This window comes from Suricata suricatta, chromosome 4, assembly GCF_006229205.1.
Source record: "Suricata suricatta isolate VVHF042 chromosome 4, meerkat_22Aug2017_6uvM2_HiC, whole genome shotgun sequence".
Classification (NCBI taxonomy): domain Eukaryota; kingdom Metazoa; phylum Chordata; class Mammalia; order Carnivora; family Herpestidae; genus Suricata; species Suricata suricatta.
Genome location: NC_043703.1, coordinates 62,236,362 through 62,249,081, shown reverse-complemented (window position 1 = coordinate 62,249,081; position 12,720 = coordinate 62,236,362). Strand labels below are relative to the sequence as shown.

Genomic DNA, 12,720 nt, shown 5'->3' with positions numbered 1-12,720 from the left:
GTTACAAAATAACAGTTAATGGGAATAATGTATTCTGCAACTCTGATCACTAAAATGTTACATTAAGTGAATATTTAAATAAATTTAAATATTTGGGGTGCCTGGGTGGCTCAGTCAGTTAAGCATCAGATTTCAGGTCATAATCACTAGGTCCATGAATTGGAGCCCTGCATCAGGCTCTGTACTGACAGTTTGGAGCCTAGAGCCTGCTTTGAATTCTGTGCCTCCCTCTCTCTCTGTCCCTCGCCAGCTTGTGCTCTGTCTGTCTCTCAAAAATAAATAAAAACATTAAAAAAATGTTTAATTTCAGCTTTAGTTAAACATTTAATGGTAGGTAAACCCAACTCAAGTGACACAATCACAAAAGTTCTCTGCAGCTGAGCGTAACCACAATCTGGAGAATACTAAGAGAGGAAAGATGGAACCTCTGAGGCCACAGCCTTTCCCCCAGGCTATTGCAACTGATAATCCTGTTTTGTCTGTTTTTGTTTTTGTTTTTTTAATGACAACAAGCTAAAGCATCCAAAGGATGGATTATACAGGTTGCACTCAATAGGTAGCATTTTATTTTTAATAAACATCAGTTAGGAGTTCCCGCAGACATTGTGGAGAGCATATTCCAAACAACACTTGAACAAGCAACAGGTAAAAAGTGAACCAGGGAGCTAATTAAATGGACACAGAGGCCCACACTCCACGTGGTGAAAGCCCGGAGGAAAGTCCTTGATGCGCTAATGTAAAGGGTTAAGTAAGCGAATGATTATGAAAACTGTGAGGGCCCAGCATGGCAGATTGAACACACAGGCTTCCCTCTGCTCCCTCCTGAAACTGCAGTAAGAAGATCTGAAAGGGACTGTTTAAAGCATGAATCCCCAAGGACACACAGAAGAGAAGATGCGGCAACGGCTTAATTTTGGAAGCTGGAAAGCAGATGAGCGAAGTGGTAACTAACCTCACGGACTAGAGGAAGCCAGGACCTGAGTGGCAGCAGAGAAAGGCCGGTGGCAAGGCCTTTGAGCAGCGGAAACCCAACAAAGCATAGAAACTGGAGGTACCACATGCCTCTAAAAGGAATGATGAAGTTAAGGAAAAATAAAGACGGGCTAGGGGCATCTGGGCGGCCCTGTTCATTAAGTGACTGACTCTTGGTTTTGGCTCATGTGGTGATCTCACACTTTGTGAGTTTAAGCGCCATGTTGGGTTGTGCACTGGCCGTGTAGAGCCTGCTTGAGATTCTCTGCCCCTCCTGCTCCCTCTCTCTCAAAATAAATAAATAAACGTTTTAAAAAAAAGCAAAGATGGGCTAAATGTCCATGTTAGCAATTTGCTCCCTTTATCCCACTCAGCCGAGCCACTGCCCCTCACCCACCTAGGCAGAGGGCCAGAGTAGCTTCCAGAAAGGCTGAGTTAGGGGGATTATGAGGCCAGGCACCAGGCTAAGGACACTTAGCCCTTGAGGCTGCAAATTGAAGAAAAGGAAAATCTCCTGCCAGTGTTTCCAGTCAACTCTGAGAAAGTACTAACTGGCCTATCCTCATTCTTCCAGACGAAATGGAGAACCACTTTCTGGGAAAACCAGCCAGACCAAGAGAGAAGGTATGCAGATCTGACTGTTGAGAGCTTCTCCAACAATATAAGCCAGCCAGATCATCCTACAGTGACGGCGCCCCTCCAACACACACTCACACACACACACACACACACACACACACACACACACACACACACGTTTCCAGTCAGTCCCTAACATGAAAGACAAAAGCCAAAATAGTCAAAGAAGTAACTCAGAAAAGAACAGAGAAAACACAAATAGCAGAAGAAAATTTCCCACAACTCGAATTAACATCTTCAAAGATATAAGAGAATATATAGTATTCTTAAACTAAAAGTAGAATGTTATTCTAAACAGGAGCAGTCTAATAAAAGAACTCAAGGAATTTGAAAATAAGATCACAATAATGGGAACAAAATCTTAATGGTTTGAAAAACAAAGTTGAAGAAATTTTTTCAGAAAGTAGAAGGAAAAAGTCAGAAACGCATAAATTATGTAAGAAAATTGAGAATCAGCATCAAAATAGGAGATTTCCAGAGAGACCAAGGGCAAAAATGCCCTGGAGAAGATATGATTTTCCAGAGCTGCTCATGGGTTTTCAGATGGAAAAGGCCCACTGAGTTTCCAAAACAATAGAAGAATTGCATAAAAACTAAGCATCAGAAAAATTGTAGCACTCAGCACATAAAGAGATAATTATAAAAATTACTGAGAGGAAAAGAAGATCAGAATCAAAGGATCAAGGGGCAAAGCACCACTAGCTCTGGACGGCTTAGAAACTAGAAAACAATGAAGCCATGCCTTAAAAACTCAGAGAGAAAGTTATTTCTAACCATCAAAATTATTACTGAAGCAGGAAAGTATAATTGGTATCTTTTTCGGATATGCAAGGATTCCAAAACTATCTAATTGATACTTGAAACTGAAAAGTCCAGAAATATTAGAAGAAGCATTATATTTATAAATATTCAGGAAAATACCAGAGAAGCAGCTATGTGCCTCTGAGCAGTAAAAATCAGAATGAGGACAGGGGATACTACTTTTTTAAATTTTTATGCCTAGTAGAACTAATTTTCTAATAAAACCATTTACCTTTCCAATATTAGTTAAAATAAAAGTTAAATTTATGTACATTAAAGCACAAAATAAACAAGGATTTAAAATATTAAGGTACAGGGGCGCTGGGTGGCTCAGTAGGTAAGGTCCGACTTTGGCTCAGGTCACCATCTCACGGTTCATGGGTTCAAGCCCCACATCGGGCTATGCTCTGACAGCTCAGAGCCTGGAACCTGCTTCAGATTTTGTGTCTCCCTCTCTCTCTGCCTTTCTCCTACTTGCGTTCTGTCTTTCAAAATAAATAAAGGTTAAAAAATGTTTTAAATAAATAAAATAAAATATTAAGGTACAGAATAGCATGTATAAGACACTCTCATTTGAGTACAAAAGAATGTATGTACAAAAGCCTGTGTATGCATAGAGTATCTCTAGAGGTAGGAGGAAACTGGTAATAATCATTGCTTTTAAAAAGAAAATTTCAATTGGAATGAAAGGAAGATTTACTCTTCATTGTATGTTTACTGAATATTTTAATTCTTAATTATGTTATTTCTACTTTAATTTTTTAATACTTAACTTTTTTTATGGGCTAGAGACAGAATAAGATGCTCAGATGTCAATGGTGCATCTGAAAGGAGCAATGACAATGAATCTTGGAGACAGATGGAAATTTGTCTGAATTCCAGGCAGGACTGATTTGAAAATGTATAAAAGGATTTGAGCACAAAGGAGAAAAGGAACAAGAAATTTTGCTATATATGGGCTATTGACATTCTTAATCACCATGCATTAAATTAAAAAGAAAAGATTAATCTTAATGTGCAGAAAACTCCAGAATATAAGAAAACGTATACATTGCAAAAGATTGAAGGGCAGAATGTGATGACCAGCTGGAGAAGAAGGTATGGAGAGGCAGTATTTAAAAACCTCCTTATTTAGCAAGCCTTATATGATAGGGACTAGTCTACATAGTTGCCGAATGTGAGGAGTAAGGAAATGCAGTAACAGTAGAAAGTAGTTGAGTGCTTGCCATGTACTGGCCACTGTGGTGAGCACTTTCCATGTATTAACTCACCTACCTGTCCCAAGAGCCCCATGAGGCAGATGCTACTCCCGTCATCATTTTACAGATAAAGAAATAGAGAAGTTATTTGCGCAAAATTGTTATTCGGAACAAGTTGGAAATTAGAAGACAGCCGAACAATGCGTTAAAAACTCAGAAAGAAAATTATTTCTAACCATTAAAGCTATTACTCCCTGTGCTGTGACACCCATTGAATCTATGTTCACATTATTTCACCAGCCCATATCACACTCGTAATCAGCCAGACTGTTCAAAATTACCTTCACTCAAAAGGCACCAGGAAAGATTGAAAATATTAAATGTATAGTTTGTGATAAAGAATTCTTTGTCTAGACATCAGGTGATATTTCCATGACTTGCTTTTCCTTGTGAACTGTGTCACCTGTAACAATGTTATTTTCCACATATGAAAGTCATCAATCCTGTGGGTCACTTTTTCCAATAAATGAGAATCCTTCCCCTAAATCCTCTCCACACTCACTTCTGTTATGATCCTAATCCATAGTACATTTGCAGGACAGAATTCTTGGTTTTTGTTTTGCTCTTCTGAGCTAACTGGCTAATGTAGCCATGACCAAAATCAAGGTCATGATCACCTAGTCCTCATTGTTTGCTGAGTTTTAACAAGAAACCCTGTAACTCTTTTTGGAGTCCTTGGTGTTTTCACATCTTACATCCTTTATAAAATGAAAAAGAGATGAATTCTCAAAGCCATGAGAGTAGGGAGCATTATGTTTTAAGACCCATCACTTTCCTGTGTCACCTTGAATGGTCACAGCTCACAACTGATAAATGAACATGTAGACTTGTGACAACGTCAGTACCCCAAAGAAGGGTTCTTTCAAGCTAGCACTCCACTGCCTCCTCATACTTCCATGGATGGTAACTTTTTATTTCTGATGGCCTTTGATCACTTTAAAGCAAATAGAATTCGAGAAATGCTTTAAGGTACTCACTTTTTAAGAAGGAACACTTTACTATTTCCTACAGTTAGTCCAACCATTCTTTGTTCTAGTAAGTGAAAAGAAATCCCATTTTATTTCTTTATTGCAATTTTCACTTTTTCTGAATCCTTTATTCTTGACTATGGAAGCAAGGAAGGTCTTATTTGAGGAAATTATCTGTGCAAATACAGTTGCCTGAGTTTTGCTATTACCTCCCTCTAGGGGATACAGACTAATTTTTACAGGAGGCTTTCCTTAATAACAGTAAGTCTAGAACTATTTTATCCAATATGGTAGCCACTGAGCACGTGTTTCTATTTAAATTTAAATAAGTAAAGAGTAAAAAAAGTGAAATATTTCACTCCTTGGTCATTCTAGCAGGATGTCAAGTGCCCAAATAGCCGTTGGTGATCATAAAAGTCAGCTCAGGCTTAGAACATTTCCATCTTCACAGAAAGGTGTATTGGACATGCTGATCTAAAGTAACGTGTGCGGTATAGAACACGAGGCCATGACTTTATTCAACCTGAAGAGAGCTTGTGTTATTGACAATAGATGACCCCCAAACCATCCCAAAGCCCTAGATTCTACCCTCAGCATCCAAGCGCCACAGAATCAAGCAACTAACTGCTCTTGAACTTTCCACAGAAATCTTTAGTAAAAGGTGAAAGATTTATTCGATCTGAGGAGAAACCGGAGTATTGCTCTTGAACTTTTCATAAGAAGTTAAAATTCACTTTTTTAGATGAGTGTATTTATTTAAATATCTCAGATTTCATTACTTTGACAGAACCCAGGCTATATGGTACCAATATATTAAATTATCTTTGACATATTTCTGGTTTCTGATCTAACAAGATGTAACCATATGACCCTCTCTTTTCTTCCTTAGATGAGAAAAATCAGAATAGAAACCCAGTTGCTTCCCAATGAACTTAACTGGAAGCAGAATTGACAAGAGACATTATTTTAAAGGATGTATAGCTATCAGGTGTAGATACCCTCATTCATGACAACTGCATGGAGGAGAACCCAAGTGTTCAAGAAAAGGGTTATTTCTGATTTTGGTTTTGGGATCTCTTCTTTGCAACTCTGGATGTACGTTTTTGCCACTGAGTAAATTACTTTTTAACTCAATCATAAGAATATATTAAGCACTATACTGGGCTGTACACCTACATTTTTCTGGATGACTTAATTCCCAACTTCTAAAATTTTTAAACATTTATTTATAGATAACGTGTATAAATGCCCTGCTGTATTTCATTACATGAATATCAAGACATTTGACTCAAAGTGTTGTTATTCCTGACTCAATATGTCAAAATAATTATGTAATGAGTTCAAAGTAATTCCATCATTATTAGAAAGATAATTTAGATAACTAGAATGAAAGATGTAAGTAGAAGTCTTTTTCTTTTAAAGCAAAGTAAAACCCTATCCTGTTAATGCCTAGGATATCAACATTTAACAATATTAAAACAATCATTAACGAATGGTTAGCTAAATATAGCTTTGTCCTTATAAAATTTTCAGGCTAGGAGTGGAGCTGATAGTCACATAAACTATCCCCATTTGCATATCATGGACATACGTCACACAAGATCATGAAACAAGTGAACCTTAAAATCTCAGACATAACTCCCCATATATTTATTAATTCAATAATAATTTTTTGATTTGTGCTATGAGTCAAGCACATGCTGAGCCCTGGGGATCCAGTAATAAATCAGGCAAGGTCTTGTTACCCAAGGAGCAATCAGGATTAGTTTATATCCTTATATTCAAGGTTTATTTAAAAATTTTTTTAATGTTTATTTTTGAGAGAGAGACAGAGACAGAATGTGAGTGAGGGAGGGGCAGAGAGAGAGGGAGACAGAGAATGTGAAGCAGTCTCCAGGCTCTGAACTGTCAGCACAGAGCCTGACACGGGGCTCAAGCCCACGAACCATGAGATCATGATGCTTAACTGACTGAGCCACCCAGGCACCCCTCGAGTTTTATCTTTTGCTTTTTTTAAATCTCAGAGACTGAGAGGAAATCCACTTTGCCACGAATTTTATCTCATGAGTACTTCCTTTGCACGTTGAGAGTCGAAATGGGTGGATTGACTCCTTTCTTCAAAGCTTAACAAATATTTTTTGAGCCTTAAGATACTCACCATGGGATAACCACCAATAGTTAAATAAACATGAAGTAACCAGGCTTGAACAGAAATACATCCGAGAACTGCTAGATATTAGAGGAAGATGTGGATGAGAATTCTAGGAAGGATTAGAAAGGATTTATAAAAAGAGAAGACATTTGAGTTTAGCCTTGATGGCAGGAGTTTCCTAAGCAGAGAAAGGCATGCCAAACATAGAAAAAAAATGGGAGCCTGCTGAATTCAGTCTGGTGGTTTAGATTGCAGAGTTGAGGGAGGAAAATTGCAAAACAATAAGATGACATATTTCTAGAGAGTATATTTTTACCAAGAGAAACAAATGTGTTTGAATTGAATTATCAATCAAGAGCTCTTTAATAACCTGACCTAAGGGCCAAACACCCACTTTCCCCCCTTTTTTTGGTCACAAGAAGTTATCATTTTGAGGCATTCTATTTTGGTCATAGCTGATGGATGGAAAGAGTATAAAAATCATCTTTGATATGCTTCAATTAAAAAAAATTGTTTCTTCAAGAAATATTTTAGAGCATCTGCTCTTCCTGAGCACAAGAGGCAGACCTATAGTAATACGAGAGGTAAACAAGATGTGATCTACCTTTGAAAAGTTGCTGTTTAATTGGAAGCACACAGGTGATCCAACATAATTACATAAAAATATGGCCTGTGCTCTGTGAGAAAACTGAAGGGATTTGAGAAGAGCAAAACTGTGGTCACCTCCAGGAAAATCTGGAATATTTAGCAGAAAAAGTAATATTTTCTGTGTCTTTGAGAATGATTAAGAGTTTGACAGAAGGAAAAGTGAGAAGTATTTTAGGCAGAGGGCTAAAGATAAATGATGTCTTCTAGCCGTAAGTGTTCCTGGCAAACATTTCTCTGCCCTAGTTCTGTATGTTAACAAAAATATTTTCAAATTTAAGAAAATCTTATTTTATAAACATACTTGCTCATTATAAATGTCTATTTTACTAGGTTTTATGTGGCAGCCAACTAGACACCATACTTCCAGAAAATATTGTTTATGAAATAAACATGTGTCTAAAAACAAAACTAGAGGGCCCACTTTTCATCCCTCCATCATATCCTGGATAATTTCCTCCACTCCGAGAGTTCCTCTGGTTATTGCCGTTAATAAGTGGGAAGCAACATTTACAGGGAAACAAAACTAGCTGGGAGATTGACAAGCCATATTACTTTAGTCCAAAAATTCTTTTCCAGTGTTTCTTTATTTTTTTTTAATGTTTATTTTTGAGAGAGAGAGACAGAGACAGAGAGCAAGCAGGGGAGGGGCAGAGAGAGGGGGAGACACAGAATCCGAAGCAAGTTCCAAGCTCCCAGCTGTCAGCACAGAGCCTGACGCAGGGCTTGAACTCACCAACAGAGTGATCACGACCTGGCTGAAGTCAGACACTTAACCCACTGAGCCACTCAGGAGCTCCGTCCAGCATTTCTTTAAATTTGGTCCATGGCAAGATTGGGAACAGCTCAATAATATCCATTTGGATAAGATCTGCCACCTTCTCACTTTAGTTCTTCCAGTGCCCCAGTCTTTTATCATTAAAATTTGTACAGAAGTGAAATTTACAAGTACCAAAATGCAAAAATGCAAACATAATGTTTGATGGGCTTTGTCAAATGTGTACACCCAGATAAACCACACTTTAAACAAATCAAGTATTTCTGTCACCCCCAGAAAGATCTCTCTTTTCTCCAAGTACAGAAATTGGTATTCATCACTACTGGTGTCTTTATAACTTGCAATGCCAAGTACACAGGAAATCTAGTCTCTGCTCAAGAGAATGGTAATTAAATACATGCACGAATAATACATAAGCTAATATTTTAAAATCTGTAATAAATTTTTCTGTAAATATAGTAATAAGTTTAGCATGGAAAAGATATCAAAACATCATCATCACTGAAAACATTTATCAGAGAAAGAATACACATAACTATATTTATATGAAGGAAGCACAAAACCAAAGTAAAATTAATGCTCAAATGTTAAACTTATATATTAAAGCAATGCTGTGCACAGACTTTAGAGTAAATACTTTATAGAAGAAATGAGACTTCAGCAGACTTAAATAAAGAAGAAAATATCAGAAATATTAGAAAGACATGTGGAAAACGTGAAAGAAGAAGCATGGATAGGTGGTACATGCATGTGTGTGCATACGTGCGTGATGGAGGGAAATTAAAGATGGAACAGAGGGTAATTTGCAAAGCGTGTGGCGTTAGTAATTGCTTTATAAAAGCAGTGTTAACATGAATTGAAATAGACCATAGAATCCACTGAGTAACTGCTGAGTAAAAATGTCTTGAATTCCACCCAAATTTCCAAGACACGCAGATATCAAGTGGACAGTGATACAAATGCTATTGGTGTAGATTTTTGTCCTAATTAGCTGACATTGATCATAAGTCACTATTTTTTGACCTTCTGCCCTTGGATGATTCTCACCATTAATAGATACAACGATGCCTTTTATAAATACCCTGCAAAGTTGTTAAGATAACCTGTTCTTTAATGAAAACAAATGAACAAAAATTCTGTTTGTGTCAGTTAGTATTACAGTATTCAACTCTTACCCCAACCTTGAAAACATCACCTCATACTGACACAGGAAATCTGTACTTGGACTTGCATGTATGTGTCTTTGAGTTCATTGTTTATCTTTCAAACAAACATGATCTGTCTTTCCAATTAGACTGTAAAATCCATATGTCTTGAGCTCACTTCCGCACATTGTAAAGATTCAATAAAGGTTGAGGACTGAATGATTTTATACTATATTTAGTTCTGCCTAAAAAGAGCCCAGTGGAACATAAAGCTTCAGTAGACTTAAGAACCTATTCCAAATGAATAATCATGCTACCCAGCTGGGATACAATATTATGAGCAGGGAGAGCTGGCTTTCAACAGCTGTTCATATTTGGGAAAGATAAGCCTTTCTGGAAAAAAAAAAACTTGTATTTTGAATCAATACAATATAGGACTATAGGAAGTCAAGGACAGGAAAAAAAAACACTAAAAGGCAATGAATAAGGGGGGAGGTCATTAAAAGTAAACTGATATCTTTCTAGGTGTAAATGGTCTTTCAACATGTCCACCTAGCTAAGCTACAATCGCCAATCACTCCATCAAGCATGCATCTAGTTGTTTCTGCGAAGGTATTTTGTAGACGTGATTGAAGTTCATAATCAGTTGACTTTGAATAAGGGAAATAATTCTGTATAATCTAGGGGGGCCTAATTCATCAGTTGAAAGACTTACGAGCAGAGCTGATGCTTCCATAAGGAGGAAATTTCACGTGCAGACAGCACCTTACTGGCAGAGTTCTAGCTTGTCTGTCCTGACAGTCCCCCGTCTGGATGTGGGACCCGCCTAACCAGCCCCAACTACAGAAGCCAATTTCTTACAACAAATATCTTAATTTTTACCTCCAAACTGGTTCTTCTCACTGACTAAACCCTTTCTGATACCAGGCATGCATACCAAATGATAATGTGAATGCTTTTATATAAAAACTTTTATCTCAGTCCCTCATTTTTGGTAATAAAGAACTTGCTACAACAGCGTCCCAGAGAACTGTCCTGGGACCATGGAGGTTAAAAAAAATTAACTTACTTAACATCATATCAAAGAGCTTTGTATTAACAGAGAAACAAAACTGTATAGGCAAATAGCTTAAACAAAACATTTTAATATTTTGTAACCAGAGGGGCGCCTGGGTGGCTCAGTCAGTTGAGCGGCTGACTTTGGCTCAGGTCATGATCTCATGGTTCTTGAGTTCGAGCACCGCATCCTGGCCTGCTGCTGTCAATGCAGAGCCTGCTTTGGATACTCTGCACCCTTTTCTCCCCCTCCCCTGCGTGTGCTGTCTCTCTCTCTCGCTCTCAAAAATAAATAAACATTAAAAACATATTTTGTACCCAGAAAGTCATAACCAAGAAAATGTCCTTTAATTAATTTGGTGTAACATGAACAACAACCAAATAAGAAGATCACAGTAGAGTCATTCAGATCACGGCCTTCGTAAGTTTTGAAGCATGTATCTAAAGAAATCACTGAACATTCTTAGCTTATTTGTTTATGCAATGAAAACCATTAATCATTCCATTTGAGCTTAGGTATCTATATTTAAACCTTGATCTAGAGCTTGATATGCCTGAGGACTATCCATGTGGAATTTCTTTTCTTCAACAAACAATTTATTCAGTTCAATCATTTATTGAATACTCATTAGTTACTAGGAATATACACACTTTATGATTATTTGCTTATTAAACTCTCCAATACAAAATGAGTGTCAGCATTCAAATATTTATACTATTGACAGATGTTAGAAAATTTGAGAGTCATTTTTATTCACACTTGGAAAAAAATTTTCTTCCACGGGCACTTGAAGCTATTTCTAATGATTTTCTCGCTTTTAAATTATACTTCTCTTTCTTAATTAGAGGAAAACATTTTATTTGCCTTTGTAATGCAATTCTGTATCTAAGCAATTACCACTAAATAACTTCTTAATGGATAGATCAGAAGAAAGGAAAGCAGACACTTGGCCTGCATTTAGCGTATAAAAATAGCAGAATTATGAGGAGTGTAAATAAATGAATATGAAGAGAAGGTAGAGAAGTGAACAGAGAAAAAGAAACATACCAAAAAATGGAATAAGAAACAAATGAGAGATGTGAATTAAAAACAAGGAAATAAGGGTGCCTGGGTGGCTCAATCGGTTAAGCATCTGACCTTGGTTTTTGCGCATAAGTCATGATCTCACAGCTTGGTGAATTTGAGCCCCACTTCCGACTCTGCGTTGACAGTGTGGAGCCTGCTTGGGATTTTCTCTCCCTCTCTCTGCCCCCGCCCCCAACTTTTGCTGCCTCTGTCCTTCTCAAAATAAATAAATACACTTTAAACAAAATAGGGAAATAGAAGTAAGGAATAAAGTTTAATCAAGAGGAATTTTAAAAGCCCTGCTTCCATGGAATAATCAATCAACATTTAATATTTTCAAATGCTTACAAGAAAGTTCATACAATCATACAATCAAATCTCATCCAATTTGGTCTCATTCTTTCAACAACTAGACAATAGGAAGACTAACCTATTGTTAAATCCAAGAGGAGAAAGTAGACCTTCCAGAATTCACATTTAATACCATTGGAGATGATCTTGGAATGAACTCTCATTTTTCTGCTCAGAAACCTGGGAGAGGTTTCTTAGGCCTAAGGAAATATTTACGTGAGAGAATGATGGATGGACACACAACTCTTTTTAAAATGTGTCGAGGCTCATTTTGCATTTTAATATATTAATAGCATAAATTATATATGTCTGTCTGTATCTACATTTAGCTGACAATGTCCTTGCAGCTGGCCTGCTTTATTAGGGACTCCTTTTGTCTTCTGGGATTGAATAGGTATGAATGTGACCTATTTATGGAATGAACTGCTGCAGATCTTGCCATGAATCCCTCCAGGCAGTCCTGTCTCCCCATCATGCACAACACCCTCCTCTTCCTTCTTTATTCTTGTAAAGAAGCAGCATTTTATGCCTGGAAAGTGAGTTGTTGACAAATTCTACAAAGCAAGACAAATTGAAAGACGAATGTAAAAAATCCTTCGTTTCATTATTTTTCTCTGCTGCTACAACTCCTCTAGGGTAAAGGAAGACAAGGGTTCTTCTCTTACAATCAAGACACTGGATTGTGCCAACGCTGGGACACTGGGAGAGGAGGCACAAACGGAATTAAAAGGACACTGGGCAAAAAGACAGCAAAATGGCAAACACCTAGCCAGCCAGTTGAATGTAAATCCTAACATGAAAAACTTTCATTGCAAAATCCCTGTTTTGCTATGTTAATCTTCCCGTCCTTTCCACTGCTGAAGAATTTTCGCTCCCGGTATTATGAAT

General features: G+C 37.3%; 1 non-coding gene across 1 annotated transcript; it reads right to left on the bottom strand.

Moving 5' to 3' along the window:
• Nucleotides 1-5,227: 5,227 nt before the first annotated feature.
• On the bottom strand, nucleotides 5,228-5,338 carry LOC115290890. The gene has a single exon (XR_003908272.1). It is a non-coding gene; the product is annotated as a U5 spliceosomal RNA (small nuclear RNA).
• Between the last annotated feature and the right edge of the window lie 7,382 nt (nucleotides 5,339-12,720).